The sequence below is a fragment of the Solanum stenotomum genome, chromosome 4, assembly GCF_019186545.1.
Source record: "Solanum stenotomum isolate F172 chromosome 4, ASM1918654v1, whole genome shotgun sequence".
Lineage (NCBI taxonomy): Eukaryota > Viridiplantae > Streptophyta > Magnoliopsida > Solanales > Solanaceae > Solanum > Solanum stenotomum.
The window spans coordinates 28,394,319-28,413,515 of NC_064285.1; the positions used below are offsets into that span (position 1 = coordinate 28,394,319).

Consider the following 19,197-nt stretch of genomic DNA (forward strand, 5'->3'; position numbering starts at 1 on the left):
TTTGACTGACTACGGTGGTCAGTTTTTGTGATCTAATGCTAATTGCTATTGTGCCCTATTCAGTATGGTTTAATATTCTCTTTATGCTTACATGTACATGCTCTGTGTGGCCCGTGGCCCTGAATTCTTAAATACTTTGCATATAACTCGCATATGTTTACTGCTACTCCTTTTCAATGATGTCAAAAGGGGGAATTTTTGGATAAGCTGTTGTGAAATTAGTAGGGAAGTGGAGAACTGAACTAAGGGGGAAGATCAGTGATAGGGGGAACACAATGATAGGGGGAATACAGTGATAGGGGGAACTAATGTACTTTTGAATGAACGCTTAACACTCATGTGAGGCTATTTGTAGGTTGTTTGTCATTATCAAAAAAGGGGAAATGATAAGTATTTGTGCACCCAGATGTTTTGATAATCTCCTCACAAGTGCAGGGACCCGGTCCTCTACAGAGTATGTTCGTCCAGGATTATATGTTGTACAGTTGGCAAGCTGTCACTTCAGCGGTTGGTGAGGCGCCAGTGTCCTGAACCAATCAGAACGGATGAGGTTGTTTGTACGACGGACAATAGCTCTTCATGGTTGATATATTCAACACACAAACAACATTTTACTCATTCATTTAAAGAGGGATATTCAATCTTCAAAACAGCAAGGGACATAATAGATTGCATTATTGCTTCATGTACCGGCTGTTACTTTGATTGCTTGTATTTGTGTGTATATTGTAGGAATCGTTTCGCTTGTGATAGAAACGTTTCAATCTTGGGTGAATCATTGTACTAACTTAGTTGTGAGTAACTTAGTGTCTTACGTCAAAGTCTATATTAATCAGTTAGGTTAGTATAGTGGGCAGTGTTGTATTTGCTTAAGCTCGTTTAAGTAATAGGTGGTATTACTTAGTGTGGAGATTAGCAGGTTAATCTCATATTGTAAACTGGGTTTTACTTTTGCTTGTGAAGTTTAGTAAAAGCAGTTTGAAAATCCATATGAGACAGGTCGTGGTTTTACTTCCTTGAGCAAGGAGGTTTCCACGTAAAGTTGTGTGTACAATCTTTACTTTCAGCATTTATTTACTTTCAGTATTTATTTACCTTCTGTCATTGTAAATCGTGTTGAGGACCTGGTCCTATCGTAGCTAGTGGACGCATACATTCCAACATGTTGTTTGTGTCAAAGGCTATGAAAGAGTTTCAATGTGGTGTATTTTTCTATCTTAATTTTTGTAATTTGCAGGATCTTTCAGAGAAGAAGGAGAGGGAGAAATCGTAGCAACTAAAATGATGAATCTTGGTGATTAATTAATGACATGAAAAGAAAAATGGAAATAGAGCATTCAAATGAAACTTTAAAAAGAACAAAACTTTACAGTAAATGGATGTTCACACTTAAATATGAGTAGTTTATATATTTATTGTTTAAATTAAATAAAGAAGTGTTTCTAACAAAGCTTTAAGTGTGTCATAATCAGCATCAAAAAGTTTAACCTTTTCGATCCCATTATCTTTTGGCATTAGCACCTATGCCACTCATTGTAGGAAAAAACAATCACAAAGCTATTTCCAACCTCTAGTATGATCCAACAACCCATTCGTAGACTACATTAAAGACAAGTTAGTTTTTCAGCAAAATGTTTCTGTGACAAAGCAGAACAAACAAACTACAGCTACTACTCATTACTTTGCAAAGAAACAAACAGAATTCAAGCTGACAAGCTAAAAAAAACCAGCAAAATTCAAAGTATACATAAAAGTTTAAAGTAGCCAAAATCCATCTTTTCTTAAAGATTCAGTTTTTAACACAGAATTTCACAAAATGATGGACAATCAAAGAGAGATCTCAACATTTAACATGAAAATTCAAAAATCCCAAACACATGAACATGAACCAAATAAGTAAATTGTCAATGCGAACCAAAAAGAGGATACAAGAATTGACACAAGGACAAAACAATCTCTTCCATTACCTATGCAAACCAACAAAGTATCCAACAAAAAGTAAGCTCAAAGGTCATTTTCCATCTACAAAAGTTCTGCTTTTTGACTTTGAAACTTTGAATTCAAAGTTCACAAGAAGAAACAAAGTTCCAAAATCTAACTTTTCTTAAAAACTTAATCTTTTAACCCAGAATTTCACCAAATAAGAGATCTCAACAACCAATAGCAAAAACCCAATTCATAAGACATAAAAAACAACATGTACATGAACCAAACAAGTAGAATCTCATAACCAAACCCAAAAATCTCTTAAAAGGGTAACAGAAAAATGATAAATTACTTCACCAATATAAGAAGCACGGTGCATAATTTATTTAGGGGTGAAACTAAAATGAGCTGCAAGCTACTATCAGTTGATTCTTGTTTGAAATGAAAAGAGATTCTTGTCTACAGCTCAAAAGTTCAAGAACTGTATAGGGTAACCTGAAATTTCAATTCCAAGAACAGAATGACAAAGAGGAAGGTTGATCAAAATGCTATCTACTAAAATTCATAGCATAACTGAAGTAGTAAGCAGATGGTTTGTGTGTTCTACTGCTAAGCAAGCAAGATTTTCCTTTCTAGCTAGTAGAATAAAGAGTGTTTATTGTTTTGATATTGTTCAGTCCTTTTTTCTATTTAAAAGCAGCACAGGCATTTATGTTAAACCTGGACAGCATTTTATGACTGTCCACTATTATTAGAAACACAAATCATGATCCAAAGTAAAAGTAGGTAAATTATGCTCATTTAAGAGGTTTCAAAGTTGACCAACGCAGTTTTGGATTAGCTGTAAAAGGGAAAATGCCAAAAAAATTATAGGTAACATTATTTATTGCAGTTTACCGTTATATTTTGATGCTCCAATACATATCGTCGGAATTGGTGCAGCAGTTTCCTACCTTCGTCTTCTATAATTCCCTTTTCCCATATAGTGAAGGTAAGATTTTGTTACATTTATTTATATATATTACTGTTCAAAGTTGTAAAGTAAGCAACAGGCGTCAGAAGATTAAAGTTGAATGAATACGTTTACAACATATAGCCAACAATGAGTTCTTGTAATCTTTTTTCCACACTCGCAACATATCTTGGGAGAGAACAGTTGCGAGTATGTCTGTTGACAATAGTATATGTACATTTAAAGTGTTAAATTGCATGTCTATATTACATCTCAATTTAAATGACCAAAGAAAATAATAGCCATACCAAATTCTTTTTTACTGAAGTCAGTTGCCATTGTTTGGGCAACGTCGTGTTTAATATCCGCAAAGGATGTCACGTTAAGCTTGGTAGGCGGCGGTAGCCCATTGACAACATCTTTTTTAATTGGATCAATGATGCTCTTTTTATCACGAACCCAGTTAAATGTAGACAGGGGTTTTTCATATCTCAAATATGGTGGTTGCTCGCATCCCCCTGTTATGCGGAAAGTGTGGTAAAGCTTAATCCGTTTTTGATAACTGGGAATGTCATCGGCATAAACAGTGGCCTTTGTTTGATATTCATGTCAGTAAATATAGAAAAGGAATACTGCGAGTTAAATTATATGTACTATTTACTGGGGATTTGGGACACGGAAGAATTCAATCTGATAGATGTACATGTTCATCCTGCACGATCATGTTTAGATATTTCACCTTTCTTTCTTTGCTCTCTGTTGGTCCATATATATCCACAATCTGTACCTTACAGGTCCAAAGTGGAGTTTTCGGAGTTATTTCATGTATCTGAAGATTTTCTGAAAATCAAGAGAAGAATAAAGGTTAATATATAGTTAATTAGCAACAAACGGAGAATGATTAATTTATATAAATAAAAGAACCGAGGATATTATTATATCTAGTATATAATCGAACAAGTTAAGAGAATGCCTTTTCTATAATTTCGTTATACACTATATTATAAGTAGAGTGATCATCATGATTGTCTTCAGTTGGTGGCCGAATTAGTATTCTAACGTTGTCTGAATTTTTGGCTCGCGATAAAGTGACATAAAGTTTAACATGGGAAAAGATAGATTTGCGCAAATAAATTCCAACAAAATCTAGTGTTTGACCTTGAGATTTGTTTATGGTCATAGTAAAAGCTAATCGGATTGGAAATTATGTTCTTTTAAAAGGGATGGGTAACTTTGCATCTTGTGAAGATAAGAGTGGTCTTCAAGGAGTAAAAACATGTACATGCTTTCCTTTAAAGTCACCACTAGCAATTTTGGAACTAATAACTTGAGTTTTGAAATCAAGACAAATGAGCCATGTACCATTGCATAAGCCATCGGAAGGATTTAAATCGCATAGCAAATAACGGGGTAATTTTGTTTTAGAATCAACCTATAAGGAGGCAAACCAGAGGGATTTAGAGTATCCAAAAAATCTTCATATTCCGTTTGATCTTTTGGTTCGATAGTTTCGTCAATTCCAACAAATGTTATGGCGTTACTTGGAAATTTATCAATAAGCATTTGATTAATTTCAGCAACAAAATTATTTTTTGTTGTTAGGATAACACGGAATGTTATGGAAGACATATCTTGGTTGAACATGTTTAAATTTGGATGAATAGTTTTGAACAGAATATTTAATGAATCTTTCTCATTCGTAAATGGAATAAGAAAAGATTTTGGAATTTCAATTTTGCCATGTTCATTCATGGTTTCTTTGCCATCTCCAATTTTCAATAAGTATTTACAGAAAGTAGGATCTGTTCTTGGGCGCATATTTTGTAGCAGTTGATATTTTTCAAGTTGACTCCAAATGAGTGAATTTAACAAACTTTCATTAATAAAATCTTCTTTTCTGCCATTCTGTACAATAGGTAAAGTTTGTCTAAAGTCACCTCCAAAAACGACGACCTTTCCACCAAAGAGTGTATTTATGTTCATAATGTCTCTTAAAAGTAAGTCAAAAGTTTCGATAAGTATTTTCCTGTCCATTGAAACTTTGTCCCTTACTATTAGTTTTGCATCTCGAATTAAAGAAGAAAGTGAACTTTGTTTGCTAATGTTACAGCCATGATTATCACGTATGTCAATAGGAAGTTTGAAACGTGAATGAGCAGTTCGTCCTCCATGAAGAACGGAAGCTGCAACACCAGAAGTTGCAGTCGCTAAAGCTATAAATCCTTTAGATCGTACAGTAGCTCCTAGTATAGGTAGGTTTTCCCAGTTCCTCCAAGTCCATCAACAAAGAAAGCTCCTGTCTTATTCAAAAAGATTCGACTGAGGATAACATCATAAGCATTTTGTCGTTCTTTATTTAATTTTGTATGAAGCAACAAATCTGCGGTAGTTACTATTATATTTCATTCCAAATGGATGTCTTTAGGTTGTTGCATTATGGTAGAAGATGTGGAGGAGGAGAAATTATTTGATATGAGTGTAAATTCATTTATATTATGACCCAGGAAATGTATAATATTATTGATGTCATGTAAAACCAAAAAACGAATGTTGTCTGTTTGTATATTTGGTATAAGTAGAAAATCTTCAAACATAGGATATTCAAATGTTTGCCATAATTCTTTTGGATTAGCAGGATTACAATATACTAATAGTGCTGCAAATAAACTTCTAAGGCTTTGTGGCATTTGATAATTAGCTACTTCAGACATACAATCAACTAAGTTGTTGTCATAAACCAGTAGTCCGATTTTTTCTACAGCTGCTCTAAATGTGTTATAACATGTTTTGTTAACAATCCGTAGGTATTTGAATGATTTTGGGCCTTTTATGTTCATTTTCGACAGTAACTTTCTCCTTCGGTTGGTTGACAGGTAACAATACAGCTAATGACGTTGCCTTGTTTTCTTAATTGGGTCCACATTTTATCGTATTGGGGAAAGTCTTTGTATAATAACTGGAGTTCAATTGATTTTCTGTTTGTCCTATTCATTGAGAAGAATTTTGTTAACATTGTTCTTCTAATTGTAGGATTATTCAAGATTGTGTTTAGATCTGCAGTTGTTTTAAAAGAGACAAATTGTTCTTCTTTCAAATGAAGTTGGAGATGGTAAACTGATGGATTCATTTCATTAATAGGAAAGCCAAACAAACGCCACATAGCTTCGGGTGGTGAAACTCATCTAGCTAATCGATAGTCTTTTATTTCGTCAATTATTGTATCAGAATCATTATCATGTATGCAAAGCAATTTTGTCATGTCCTTTACAAATATATTTGTAAATATACTTGACAACTTTAATATCCAAGAAAATTCCATCATTTATGTTGCAGTTAAATTTAGCTAAGAGATATGGATTATAAGGAACAACCCATGAGTTATCAAGATATTGAGTTCTAACTTTGAAATATTCTCCTTGTGTCTTGTCTTTTGTATATTGGATATGAATTTTTACCTTTGGATGTTGCGCAGGCGTAATTTTTAGGATACCTAAATTTACATTGTCCCATCTTTTTCATGCATGGACTTTTAGAATCATATGTTTAATAACTAAAGAATGTAAATGATGATTTGTTGCGGGATCAGGTATCTCAGCACAGACAACTTTATCATAAGCCTCAGGTGTTAATAATTTGTAGTCATCCGCAAGTATGATAAGAAAATGCACATGGGGAAGATCACGCTTTTGAAATTGTATAGTGTACATATAAGCGGCAACTTTTCCAAAGATATTTTTTTTAGCATAACTATCTTTAATTCTTCAACCTTTGCTCTAAATATTCGGCTTATTAAATCTGGTCTGTTTTGAACTTCATCAATTGGTAATAAGAAATCTTGGATTTCTGGCCATGAAGGATTACATGTAATTGTCAGAAAGATATTGGGTTTTCCAAATTGTTGTACTAAGGCGATGGTGTCCATATATCGACAACGCATATCTCGTGGACCTCCAGTAAAGCTAGTAGGAAGAATTGTTTTTATGCCTATATTTGAAGCATCTCTTTCTCCTTGTCTTTGAAGATCCATGAGTCCTCCTAATACATCATATCTAAATAGATCATGATTGAACTACACAATCAAGTCGTCGTTTTATAACTTTTATAAATTTGTCCACAGAATATTGTTGGAACAGTCTTCCAGAATGTAACGTTCCATTTTCTTCGTCATCTCTAATTTGAAGTTTATATATAACAGTAACACTCGCGGCATGAGACAGTATTTTATTTTTTATTTTTGCCTTTGATTTTGTAAGAATTGTTGTTCAACATTAAGAAATCCATCAATTGAGGACCAATTAGATAGTTGGGGAAGTTGTTCATTACTAGAAGTAGAACGATTGCTTGAAGAAATGGGTTGTCGAAGTAATTTTTGAATGCCACACATTTTCTCCATGGGGAAACAACAGAGGATATTGTAATGAATAGTAACAATCGTAGTAATAATGCACTAATTGGCTACTATCACAGTGAGTGTAAATGTGAATATGAGGTGTAGAAATAACATTATTTGAGTCGTTATTAACTAATATAGACACTGGGTGAATTATGTGTTTGTTGGTCCAATGTAGAATCACATTTAAGTGCAATGTAGAAGTTAGATAAGTTTGGAATGGATGTTAAGGATTTCAGAAACATGGAATATGGGTTAGTCTTTAGTAACTTGGCAGCAACTGTTCGTTCAAGATTTTCGGGGAACACCATTTTGTTAATTATATCATCCTCATTATCATACAAGTAAACCTGCAAGTTTTTCACCTGATTATCATTGGAGAAGAGATTATTTATGAAATGATACATTTGTCCTTGAACTTTAAAGGTATATATACCTTGATTCCTTATCATATTTTACTCCAAGTGAAGTAAAGGCAAACATATTATTGTATGTAAGTTCGGAAATGATTGGATTCATTAGTGACACCGAAATACATGCTCTTTAGTGAAGGAGATAATTGGTGCGAAATTAATTTTACAGTGCCATTGCTACAGCAAAAATATTGAAATCTTCTGAATTTGCAGTTTGGAACTTTCTTTAAAAGAGCAGGGCTACAAGGTAATGGGTTGATATTCCAACAACCCATTTGTCTCGGTCTGCGTTCTGCAGAATGAGAATACAGAGCGCTTAGTAAAAGTTAAAAAGGATGGTAGTAGCAATATATAAAAGAAGGTAATATGAATAGACCTTTCACAGTTGGTTGTGGCCTGTGGGTGAAGTAAGCTGGAACGGTCATCACATGTTGTGGATGTTGATCTTGTAGGATTAACCTATAGTATAGAAAGTAACTATCTAATTGTAGTTTATAAGTAACGGGAAAACCTAAAATACAGTTGCATGTGGCTAACCTATTTCGTAGACACTCAATCAGTTGTTCTTCCGCGGAAGTAGTTAATGAGGAATGAGGAGGAGGAAGAAGTTTTTGAGAAAGAGCATGTCTAGTACTCTGCCCGACGGCACTCTAGAAGAACAAGGTACATGTTTTTTAGAGTAACTTCAAAATCGAAACACAATGTGAAGATGGTATACAAACACACAGAAGAAGGAAACAGAACGGCATACGTCTGTTGGTAAAAGTTGTACCTCTTGGTATCTGAGATGAGATAGACAAACCTGACTGTGGAAAGCTTGGAAAAAGTAAAGTAAGTTCATATTATATTCCAACGATGTGAAAGCACATAATCATTCTATATAATTTGTATCTGAATATATATGACCACTGTGGTAAGTGGATGAACATTCCCTGAGCAAAATTCACAAAGAATGCAATCCAAAGCAGTTCTAAATTCGGAAGTCGGAAGCTCTAGGCGGTTGCATTTTGACAACAATCAGCTTCCACAGTGAACGTACATGTAAACGTAGGTTGACTTAAACTATAAACTGTTTATTAATTATTTTTTCACTCCTTGCAGGAGACGATCTCAATGATCCCGTTGTTGATTATATTATACTATTCGTCTTGCTTGCTGTTACCTCAAGATATGTGAGGAATGTTTTACTTTTCTGTAGTATTTGCCCCCTACCTCCAATATTTATTTAGCATATCTTTTAGCATGCCCACTTTTAGAATAATTGCAGTAGCAAATTTTGGTCATTATATATCATTCATATAGTTGACACCTTTTAGCAAGTTGGCATTTTTAGTTGACACTAATAATTTGCATTAGTCGCACTCTGTGCAGTGGGCTTATTGGTTATCTTTGACCATTGCCAATAGCACTCTGTTTGGATTTTGCTTACTCCACTTTAGTACACAAGATACTGCTACATAACTAACGTAATGATGATATAAAGCAAGTTGTGTTAATTTTAAGGCCTTTTAAATCTACGGTTTGTGTTCCCGCTAGAGATTGAAATTGTGGATTCTATAAGATACTATTTTTGTCATTTTGTCGGCCAAAATACACTTGCCATTTTCCTCCAATTTCAGTTCAGATGAGAGAGCAAAAATAATATTTCCTTCCTATTTTGACCATCTCAATGTTTTTTGTTGATTCTCAGATTATGATCGACCAAGAAGAGTTCAAAGTTAGCAGCGGTCAACAAGTTGGCAAGAACAAAAGCAAGGCAAACACCGGCTCATCCTTGTTGTCCAAAGCGGAGAAATAATCTGCAGATGTAAGAAATAAAGCGTACCTTTGTGTTCCTAGTTCCTAGAAGCAGCAAAACTGTACAGAGAGGAACTCTTCGTCTTCTAACAACGAACCATGGAGGAAGTAAATTTCTTGCTAAAGAACATATAGCAATGGAAAGCAGGAGAAGCTGCATTGTGAAACGCATGGATCGATTCACGTGGCCGCTGAGACACGCAGCAAACAATCCCGGGGATATAAAAGGCTCAGCAGAAAAGGATCTTTTAAGGAGGGAAATGACTGGAATACCCTTGGTCGTCCAAGGGCACCACCACTTATATAGAACTAGATTGGATATGGTCCGTCCCCAACATTTTATATTTTCAAGTAGGTTAGCTGAAATCTTTCTATAATAAAGGGCGTGAAGAGGCTCCAGGCAGAAGTATAGTAATATGAACTATCTTCTGCTTGAAATGTCAAAATACTTTATGGAAACTCTGAAGATGAGTTCTTTTTCTCCTGCAACAACTAACATGCAATGATAAACTACAAAGTTTCCGAGTGGATAATTAGAAACAATATCATGACAAAGTAAAAGATGTCAATTTGTAACATAACTTGTACTGAAAAATTATTGACACATGAAAACTTTAAAAATATTTTTTCTTCAAAACAATACCTAGTCCTTGTCCTCAAATATCTTTTAATGACCTAAAATCAAAAGCCAGATCTGTTGAGAAAAAACAAAAGAGCATTTTCTTAAATGCCCGAGTTGTATTCATTATAAAAAAGTTCTAAGCATCCAAGAAGATATATCCTATGACTAATTTCTAAGTCTCTAATAAGTTAAAAGTTTAGGCATCAGTTTCTTTGGAATGAAGCATCTACTTGGTAAACATTGAGCACACTATAAATAAACATTAAAATTGATCCAAATTAAATGTAGTATATTGGATAATACTTACCATGAAAGTATGGTCTCTTAACTCCAAAAAGCATCTATGGATCAAAAGTTCATGATTTCTTTAAAGCTTCTCTTGCAATATGAACTGTACAATAAATTACTGATCATTTAACAATAGCATTAGGACTACACTTAGCAATTCTTTAGTTCACAGAGGATCACAACATATATGTATAAGTTCCAGTGCACAGTATTTACTTTATCAAGGTTATTCAGTAGAAAAACAGAAAGTAACTTTTTGAATTTTCTTTTAATCATGATGATGTACCTATCAAATGGTTGCACGGTATATCAAAATGTTATGGAAATTTCAAAAGAAAAAAAAGCATTGTTAGTAGTATGAGACTAAGTTGCTCGAACATTCAAAAAGTGTTGTCACATTGGTGTGGAATCCTTCAAAAATATACTATTTTTGGAGGATCCAACATGCACTTGTCTGCGAGCCCGAACAACATAGGTATGAGGGATATCATCAAACAACTTGCATTTTCTGTCTATGGTAATGTTGTCCGGTTTCAATATGCTTTCCTTTCTATCTATTATCAAGAGGAAAGTCTTATAGTTAACTTTACTCTCATACAATGAAATGGACAATTTCTCACAAAAAAGATGAGTAAGAATGGAGAAGGGAGAAAAACACATGAAATTATAAACAATTAAGAAATGAAATCTTATTAAAATCATCTATCTAATTGCAACATAAGCTTTTGCTCCCGTTTGCAAAAGAAACCATCAAAAGTTACATTCAACAATCGTAGAAGCTACACTCAACAAGTCTCCTAAAATTAGCTTTCTTGCTCGAAAGAAATACAGGATAAAGGTATAAAACTATAAATAGTGCAATTAAAAGATTTTTCATTATGTTAGATCACAATGTTGAGGCATTATTATTAAATTTAGATATGCTTAAAAATGACATTCTATCTTAAACGGAGACGTAACTAAGCTCTAATATACACGACTAAAATTTAGAGTATGTCATGTCGTAGGAAAGACTGACAGTTGGTAAGTTTATGAAACTAAACGACCAAACTAAGCCTCTTTTGGGCCTGTGTTGACCAGAGTCAGTGGTAGATATTGTTGTTGAATAGATAAGAGATGCAGTGGAACCCAATGAACAGATTATGACAAGGAAGAGCTCATATTATGTTTATATTTGGACAGTAGTTTTAACATGATATATAAATCCTTGAGTCGATTTCTTTTGGTTATACTCCGTAGTCTACCCAGCACAATATTTGTATTAGCTAGTACTCTACTCTTTGGTTGTTTGCTTGGAATATAACAGGCTCCGTCTTGAAATTTAGAATCACGATCAAACTAAACTAATGGAGTTCCCTATTAAATTTTAATCAGTCCTCTCAATTTGAGGCATCTTAAAGTAGAACATGCAAGTAAAAAAAATTCACAATAAATCAATTAGAAAATCGCCAAAGATTTGAATTCAAAATTTCTAACAGAAAGTACATCAGGTGAGAAAGAATAAGACAACCAAAATCTTTGAAAGAAAAAATCACAAAGTTTACCATTACCACAAACATTAATCATAAATCAATCTTACCTTAGCTTTAGATGTAGAAAGAGAGTGAGTTGGAAGAGGCAAACATAGATTTGAGAGCTGTAATTGTAAAACAATTGATGTAAGTGAAAACGCAAAGGGGGAAATGACAGAAAGCTGGAGAGAGAAAAAGTGGTCATCTGGGTATTAGAAAAAGTGGCAAGTGCTTTGGTATACACATAGTTTGCAGGGAAAAAAGAACACGTGTTAAGCAAAAAGGCATCTGAAAAGTAAAAGTTGATCCATAACCAATAAATAAGTACACACTAAGAAAACCTTGGGTACAATATCTAATTGCAGTGTTCGTCCCAACACAACTCCCACTTCTAAATAAGCTAGATGGTAATGGCCCATGCTGAGCACGAATCCGACATATTATGTTTTGATGTAATTTCTGTCGTAGTGTTTATATATATTGATAATGAAGCTAAAACAACAATCCGACTTGATCAATTATGTATTGACATGGTAGAATATGACATTTTCATGTCTATGGACAGAATAGACAAACTACTGAAGAAAGACCACTAGATACATTTAGTAATAGTTGATGTGTTATAAAAATATATACATCATAGACACAACACTCATATCATTGATAATATTTGCATATTTTCTAACTCATCACAAGCACATGAGAAATCATCATTTCCTCTGAGCAGGAGTTATAGTCATCAGCTTGGTTGGTAATCATACTTTTTGCCACTTCAAAAATTACAAAAAGTTTTGGAGTATCTACAAAAAATAAGAAAACACCTATCAACTAAAATAATCTGTGAGAAGCTAAAAGTAAATATCTAGACTAAAATAACAGAATGCAAGAAATCAAATGAGAGAAGCATTGAAGATAGGGAACCAAGAATCTACAACTCATGAAGAAATATAGTCACCTCCATCTCTTTGTTGTCATTATTTCAAGAGCTTAGCCTGTCCTTTATTCTAATTGATAGACCATAGCTCCTGCCATAAATTTACAAATTAAGCAAATCTTAGTCATAGAAAATACCAAATCAAACTTAATTTTCATACTTATAAAAAAAAAGATTGAAAATGAATGTGATAAGTATAAAATAAGACTATATGTAGTTGGGTGACAGAATACTAACATGAATATATAGTTTCGTTGTTCTACACCAAAATACTTTTGGATCATTTCCTTTATTCAAGTTCTGCTAATGTGCCGTTAAATGATTAGGTCTTCATGGCTGGTAATGTTCTCTCTTTCTTTTATAATATAGATTCCAACCATGCATCTTCTTCATGATTTTAAAAGTTCCCAATGGTACTATAATTCTACACCTAATTTTTTTTGAATCCTCTTGTTTTGATTTGTTGATTTGGTTCAACTATTCTGCTATTAAAAGCTTATAACTCTATGTACTTAGTTCTCCTATTAGCTTTCATCTGACTATTTATTATTCAGTACTATAAGCAATTATGAATCAGTTCTCCAATACAAAGCAATTCTTTCAGACTAACTAACAATTAAAGTCCAAACCTTGCAACAATTTACATCATGCCAACAAAGTAAGCTAAACAAATTGAAACAGGGGGAGTTATAAGAATTTCTCCTCAATGGTACAAGCTTCAGCATGTCAAATGAACAAATTCCTTTACTAATGTGTATTTGAGCTATAAAGCTTGTTATCAGTGATGTCAAAGACCCAAGACCTCTCTTAGGAATTAAGTCATATATATTGTACGCCAAAGAAAATCTTCACATTCAAATAGAAATTAAGTGAAGAAACACATAAATGCAAATCCAGTTATATTAACAATACAACCAAGTCTTGAAATGATTGTTTTTTAAAAAAAAATTCAAAGATCAACAAGGTATCTAGAGTGTCTGAAACCTTTGAGATTAAAGAAATTTCTGTATTTACCTTTAAGTTAAAGGATAAATCAATTACTTTGTAAAATTACTCTCACCACTGAACAACTATAAAACAACTCTTCTCAACATAAACTTATTTTACTTTCCTCTCCCAGCTAAGAAAGAACTTGGTTTACCAATGACAGAGTCAACTATTAGCTCTTAAAAAGATCATGTAGAAGGGACATACATGTCAAGTTATTTACTGTTTAATTAATTGAAATTCATACCAACGTGCACGAAAAACAGAAGCGCATAAAAGAACCATAGCCATAGAGAAAGGGAAACAAAAAAGGAATCTTAAGCTCACAACTACTCATCCAGACTATTTCATAATGAACCAATTGAATGGAATTGGGAGAATACCTTAAAAGGAAGAGCAAATGGTACTAACAACGCAACAATACTTGTTGCTCATCAAAAGTCATTAAACCTGTAGAAATCGAAGAAAACCATTGAAATTTAGTAAATAGGACTAAAATTTTCAATAGTGAAGAGAATGGAGCTCGGTGTCGCAGTTATTTAAAAGATTGTACAAATGAAGAAGTAAAGATTTGGTCACCACTTATTGTTGACACAAACTGTAATCTTACAGTAGTTAACTAAGAGAAAAAGAGGAGCTTTAGAAAGCAAAAATTGATATACTAATAATGAAATATCATGTTTTCGATTCTAAAAATTGAAGCTGCCATAAAATTCTTCTAGCTGTTTGAAGATGTGACGATTCAAATCCTTACCTCTATATGAACCACCCATTGCTCTATCAAGCAACTTTGTTGTAGTGTTCACCCATTATTCCCCTTGAACTCCAAATAACACTATCTGCATTTCGAGATTAATTGAATTCTTAACATCTAATGTCAAAATATCCTTTAAAATTCTACAAGTTTCGATTTCAAAATTTATACAAATTCAAAATTTACCTGCATGCAACAATTGAGGAATGTAAATTAACATTATCTTCTAAATACTAATTTAGCAGGCAACTGTGTATAAAACTACACAATCAAGAAGCGGAGGAAGATAGAGTGAAGAATAAAGCACTCAGCAACGCATGGATTCAACAGTAAAGCAGCGAAAAACAAATTGACAAACTCACAGAAAATAAATGAAACATAATAAGAGTGACTGATGTAACAGAGGTCAACTGAATATTTTTTTAATAACTTTCATTTACATCCACATAAGCTTCATATATCTTATACAGTACGTCTGATCCCATAAGCAATTTCTCCAACAAACTAATATAACATAATTCATTGATCAAAATGTCAAGAACTTGGTGCGAGTAACAACTTTAAGGAGAACACAAACATTAAAAATTCAATTCACAAAATTGTCAAAATAATCGACAATCAAACATGAATGATGTATTAATGTCTAAAGGATATAAATCCCAAATCAAGGCAGATTTGGTACAAAAACCAAGCATATCATACTAACACACTTTATATAATGCATCACTAAAAATTATCCTTCACTTCAAACAGACATGCAATAGCATATGTTATCATCTTTCATTTTTTTTTATAAGGTGAAGAACATATGGTATGGCCTACAGATGAAGACATAATCAACTAATACCAATTCTGTCTAGGGAAACAAAAGTCCAGATTAAAAAAAATGTTTTCTGAGGTGCAAAGTGAAGTAGAATTCATGAAAATAATGCTCTTTATCGTGTAAGAACAATGGACTATGCATATCGAGAAGTTTGTCACAATCATATATTATTCATATCTTCCAAACACATATCCCCACAAATGTAAATTAAGAACCTTTTTACATTTTCTCATAAGATGTAGTTGCTTTATTTTGATAGCTAATGTCACACATCTCTCTATTTCTTCACTGTTTCTTTTACCTCTTTAAATGGTAATTTGGGGCATTTAAAAGACAATATAGTCTACGAACACCCCGCGTTCACACATGAGTTGATGCGATGTAGGCAGTCTAACTTAACGAAAGCATATATAGTTGATTCCATGATTTGGTACATCCTACTTGTAACATGTCATTGTACAGTCATGCCAATTTTTTTAAAAAAAGAATATATGTTTGTCAGAACTAATAGCTCTAGAGCTAATCTTTGTAAATGTTTCGCCCTGATTTAGAGATACAAAAGCTTTGTAATGACTCGAGCACCGAAAAGGCACACAAAAATGAAAGCAAGACAACAAATTAGTCTAACCAATTTATCATGGCACAAAACAGAATGAGTGTAAATTTACTTTTGCACGACAATTTCTTTTTCAAAAAAGGAATAGAACACCATACCTATGAGCATCTTCTTGCATCCAATTGAGGATCATTGAAAACCCTAGCTTCCTGAAGAACAACACCCTTTTCAATCCCCATAAACAGGAAATTAAATAGTCCGATGTATTGTCATAGATTTCCAATATGAAAATGCCATTTCACCACTAAAACGCATGTTGAACAAAAAATTGTTGCCTCCTAGACTTCTAAATGAAACAAAAAGGCCTATATATAACATGCAATGAGATGAGCTACCATAAAATACATAAGCTCAACAAAGTAAAATAATAAAAGTTGATGTTTTTCAACAATTTAAATCATAAACTTAAAAACTATGAACTTACCGTAGGAGGAATATCAATCTTTGTTAGAACTTATGATCGGCCACTTTATTTTGCTAAAGAATATGACGATTTTATCTATTAATTAACATCAATTTGACATGAGAAAATTGAGAGACCTTAGAAGCTGTGAGATCCAATTTTGCTCTTTTAGAGTTACTAGTACATACCCCGCGCACGCGTCGATATTTTAAATTTTACAATATACTAATTTTTTAAATTTATGAATAATTAAATACGAATTATTATTGAGTAACAAAAGTACATGTATAATCATATATAATGTGTTAATTTTACATATACAAATAATGCTAATAAAATTTTACCCTAATTTTTGTGTACTAAGGATATGTTCATCAAAGACTCTAAACATTATTCTAACAACTTCTCCTTCTTCTAGTATGATGAAGATTAATAGCATATGTGGCGTGTGTTGAATTGATATTTGTGTTAATTAATTAAATTTTAAGTTCATAGATCAATCTAAAACCTAGTATAAAAATTATTAACTCTACTTTTAGCTAAAATCTAAATATAATTTACAAAGCATGTTGCAACCTCTTTAGCACACCTTCTCTCGTTTTAGCCTACAAATTAGGATGTACAAAATAATGAATTTAATTGATCAATAAAAAAAAGATACTATAATCAAATTAACCACATAAAAATAAATTATTTGCAGAGCAAAACAAAAAATCATACCAGCGCATAGAGCGAATATTTTTAAATATTATTATCATTATTATTATTATTTTATATATATATATTAAATATGTCTTTATTGTATGTTGACATTTGTCATTAGTTAACTTAGTTGATTACATGTGTCTCAATGTAATAAACTAATTGAATGAACACTATTATTATTTTATTCAAAATAGGCATTTAAAATTTAAAATAAAATTAAAAAATTATTACTAACTTGAAAACCCATTATTAAGCCTAAAATAATTTTAAAAATTGTATATAAACAAAAAAATGTGACATTTAAAAATAATAAAAGATACTCATCTTTTTGGCTTTATTTAATCCAGTTGAATTTAAAAATATTATGCTTTTAAAATAAAAAAATTGACGTTCATATATATATATATATATATATAAAACAAAAAAACTACTATTTAGCCTTAATTATCTCAACAAAACAGTTATAAAAACGTTTTTCTTGAAATTTAGTTTAAAACAAACTATAGTTTTTTTAAAAATTAAAATAGAAAAAAAAAACTAAAAAACTGCTCTTTAAAAAAAACAGTCACTGTAACTGTTTTGTCTATCATCTCCTGATCCCTAATTATAAGTACACACATTTTCTCAAACACATTAGAGAATACCCCGTAAAATATGGCAATCTATATAAACATGATAATTTTTTGGGAAAATACATAAAAACCCCCTGAACTTGGCATGAAAACTTACTTTAATATTTCAACTACACGGGTGTTTATATACCCCCTAATCTAATTTAAAGTGAATAAATACCCCCCTTAATGCTGACGTGGCATAACGAAAATAGTTAAGCGCGTCTTTATTTTTTATTAAAAAATTGGTCCCACTAATATATGTATTATATAATTAAAAATGAAAAAAAAATCATCCACCCGCCCACCCCTACATTCATCTTCTCCAAACCCACCCACCCCCAATCCCCTTTNCCCCCCCCCCCCCCGGCCTTTTCACTTATTTTGAACCCCATTATCTCGCCCTTTCTCCTTCTCTGAATACCCCCATTGTACCCTACCTCACCTGCATCTTAATCTTCATCTCTTTTTCTTTTTTTTTTCAGATCTACTAAAGAGAGAAAAATCATTAAACTTCGTTCCGATCAAACTTGAGATTTCTGTCAAACAAAAGAAAATTTCATTAACACATTTTTATGATTTCAAAAATTATGATTGTTGTATGTCATGAAAAAAATAAGGGTTTTTGAAGATGGAATATTGGAAAGGGTTTTTTTTTTTTTTACTAAAGGATCGAATTCATCTACATTTTCAGTTGATTTATTTGTCCTCAAATACCAAAGAGAGCAATAAATCGGTAAAAAATTCAATGTAGGTCCATATTTGTTGCAATCTCACATCAATGGATATTGATAGAAAATGTATGAGAATTTTCTCAAAAGAAATTAGTGAAATTGTTAGAAGATATTGAGGTTTGAAAATAGAGAAGTCATTAGTGAAAATTAATGATAATCAAGCAAGAAATGAGAAAACACTAATGGAGGTGGAAGGTAGTGCATCCATTGGAGAGAGAAGGGAAAAAAATTAAATTTTAAAACTGATTTCCAACACGATTCTGACTTGGCAATGATGTGGCGTTGATATGGCAATGACTTGGCGCGTGTGTAGTATACTTGCCACTGTGAGACTGGTTTTGTATTCTTAGGGGGGTATTTATTCACTTTAAATGAGATTAGGGGGGTATATAAACACCCGTGTAGTTGAAGTACTAAAGTAAGTTTTCGTGCCAAGTTCAGGGGGGTTTTTATGTATTTTCCCTAATTTTTTCTAGTACTTTATTATAATAAAAATTGATAAGGTAATTTTATTAATTTTATTTTAAAATAATATTTTTCATAATGATATTATATCAACACAATTTATTTGTTAAATCATACCATGAATATAATATAATTATCAAATAAGTTACATAAATACAAATACAAATGAAGAAAAGGCTACTAATTACTAATTATTATAATAATAATAATAATAATAATAATAATTATTATTATTATTAAAAGGAAGTTCTATTTTTTTAGGAATA

At 32.2% G+C, this 19,197-nt stretch overlaps 1 long non-coding RNA gene across 1 annotated transcript; it reads right to left on the reverse strand.

The window, feature by feature from the left end:
- Positions 1-12,659: 12,659 nt before the first annotated feature.
- On the reverse strand, positions 12,660-14,661 carry LOC125863287 (uncharacterized). The gene is made up of 3 exons (XR_007446121.1): positions 14,575-14,661; positions 14,204-14,270; positions 12,660-12,924 (listed from the first exon to the last, which is right to left on the reverse strand). It is a non-coding gene; the product is annotated as an uncharacterized LOC125863287 (long non-coding RNA).
- Positions 14,662-19,197: the final 4,536 nt, after the last annotated feature.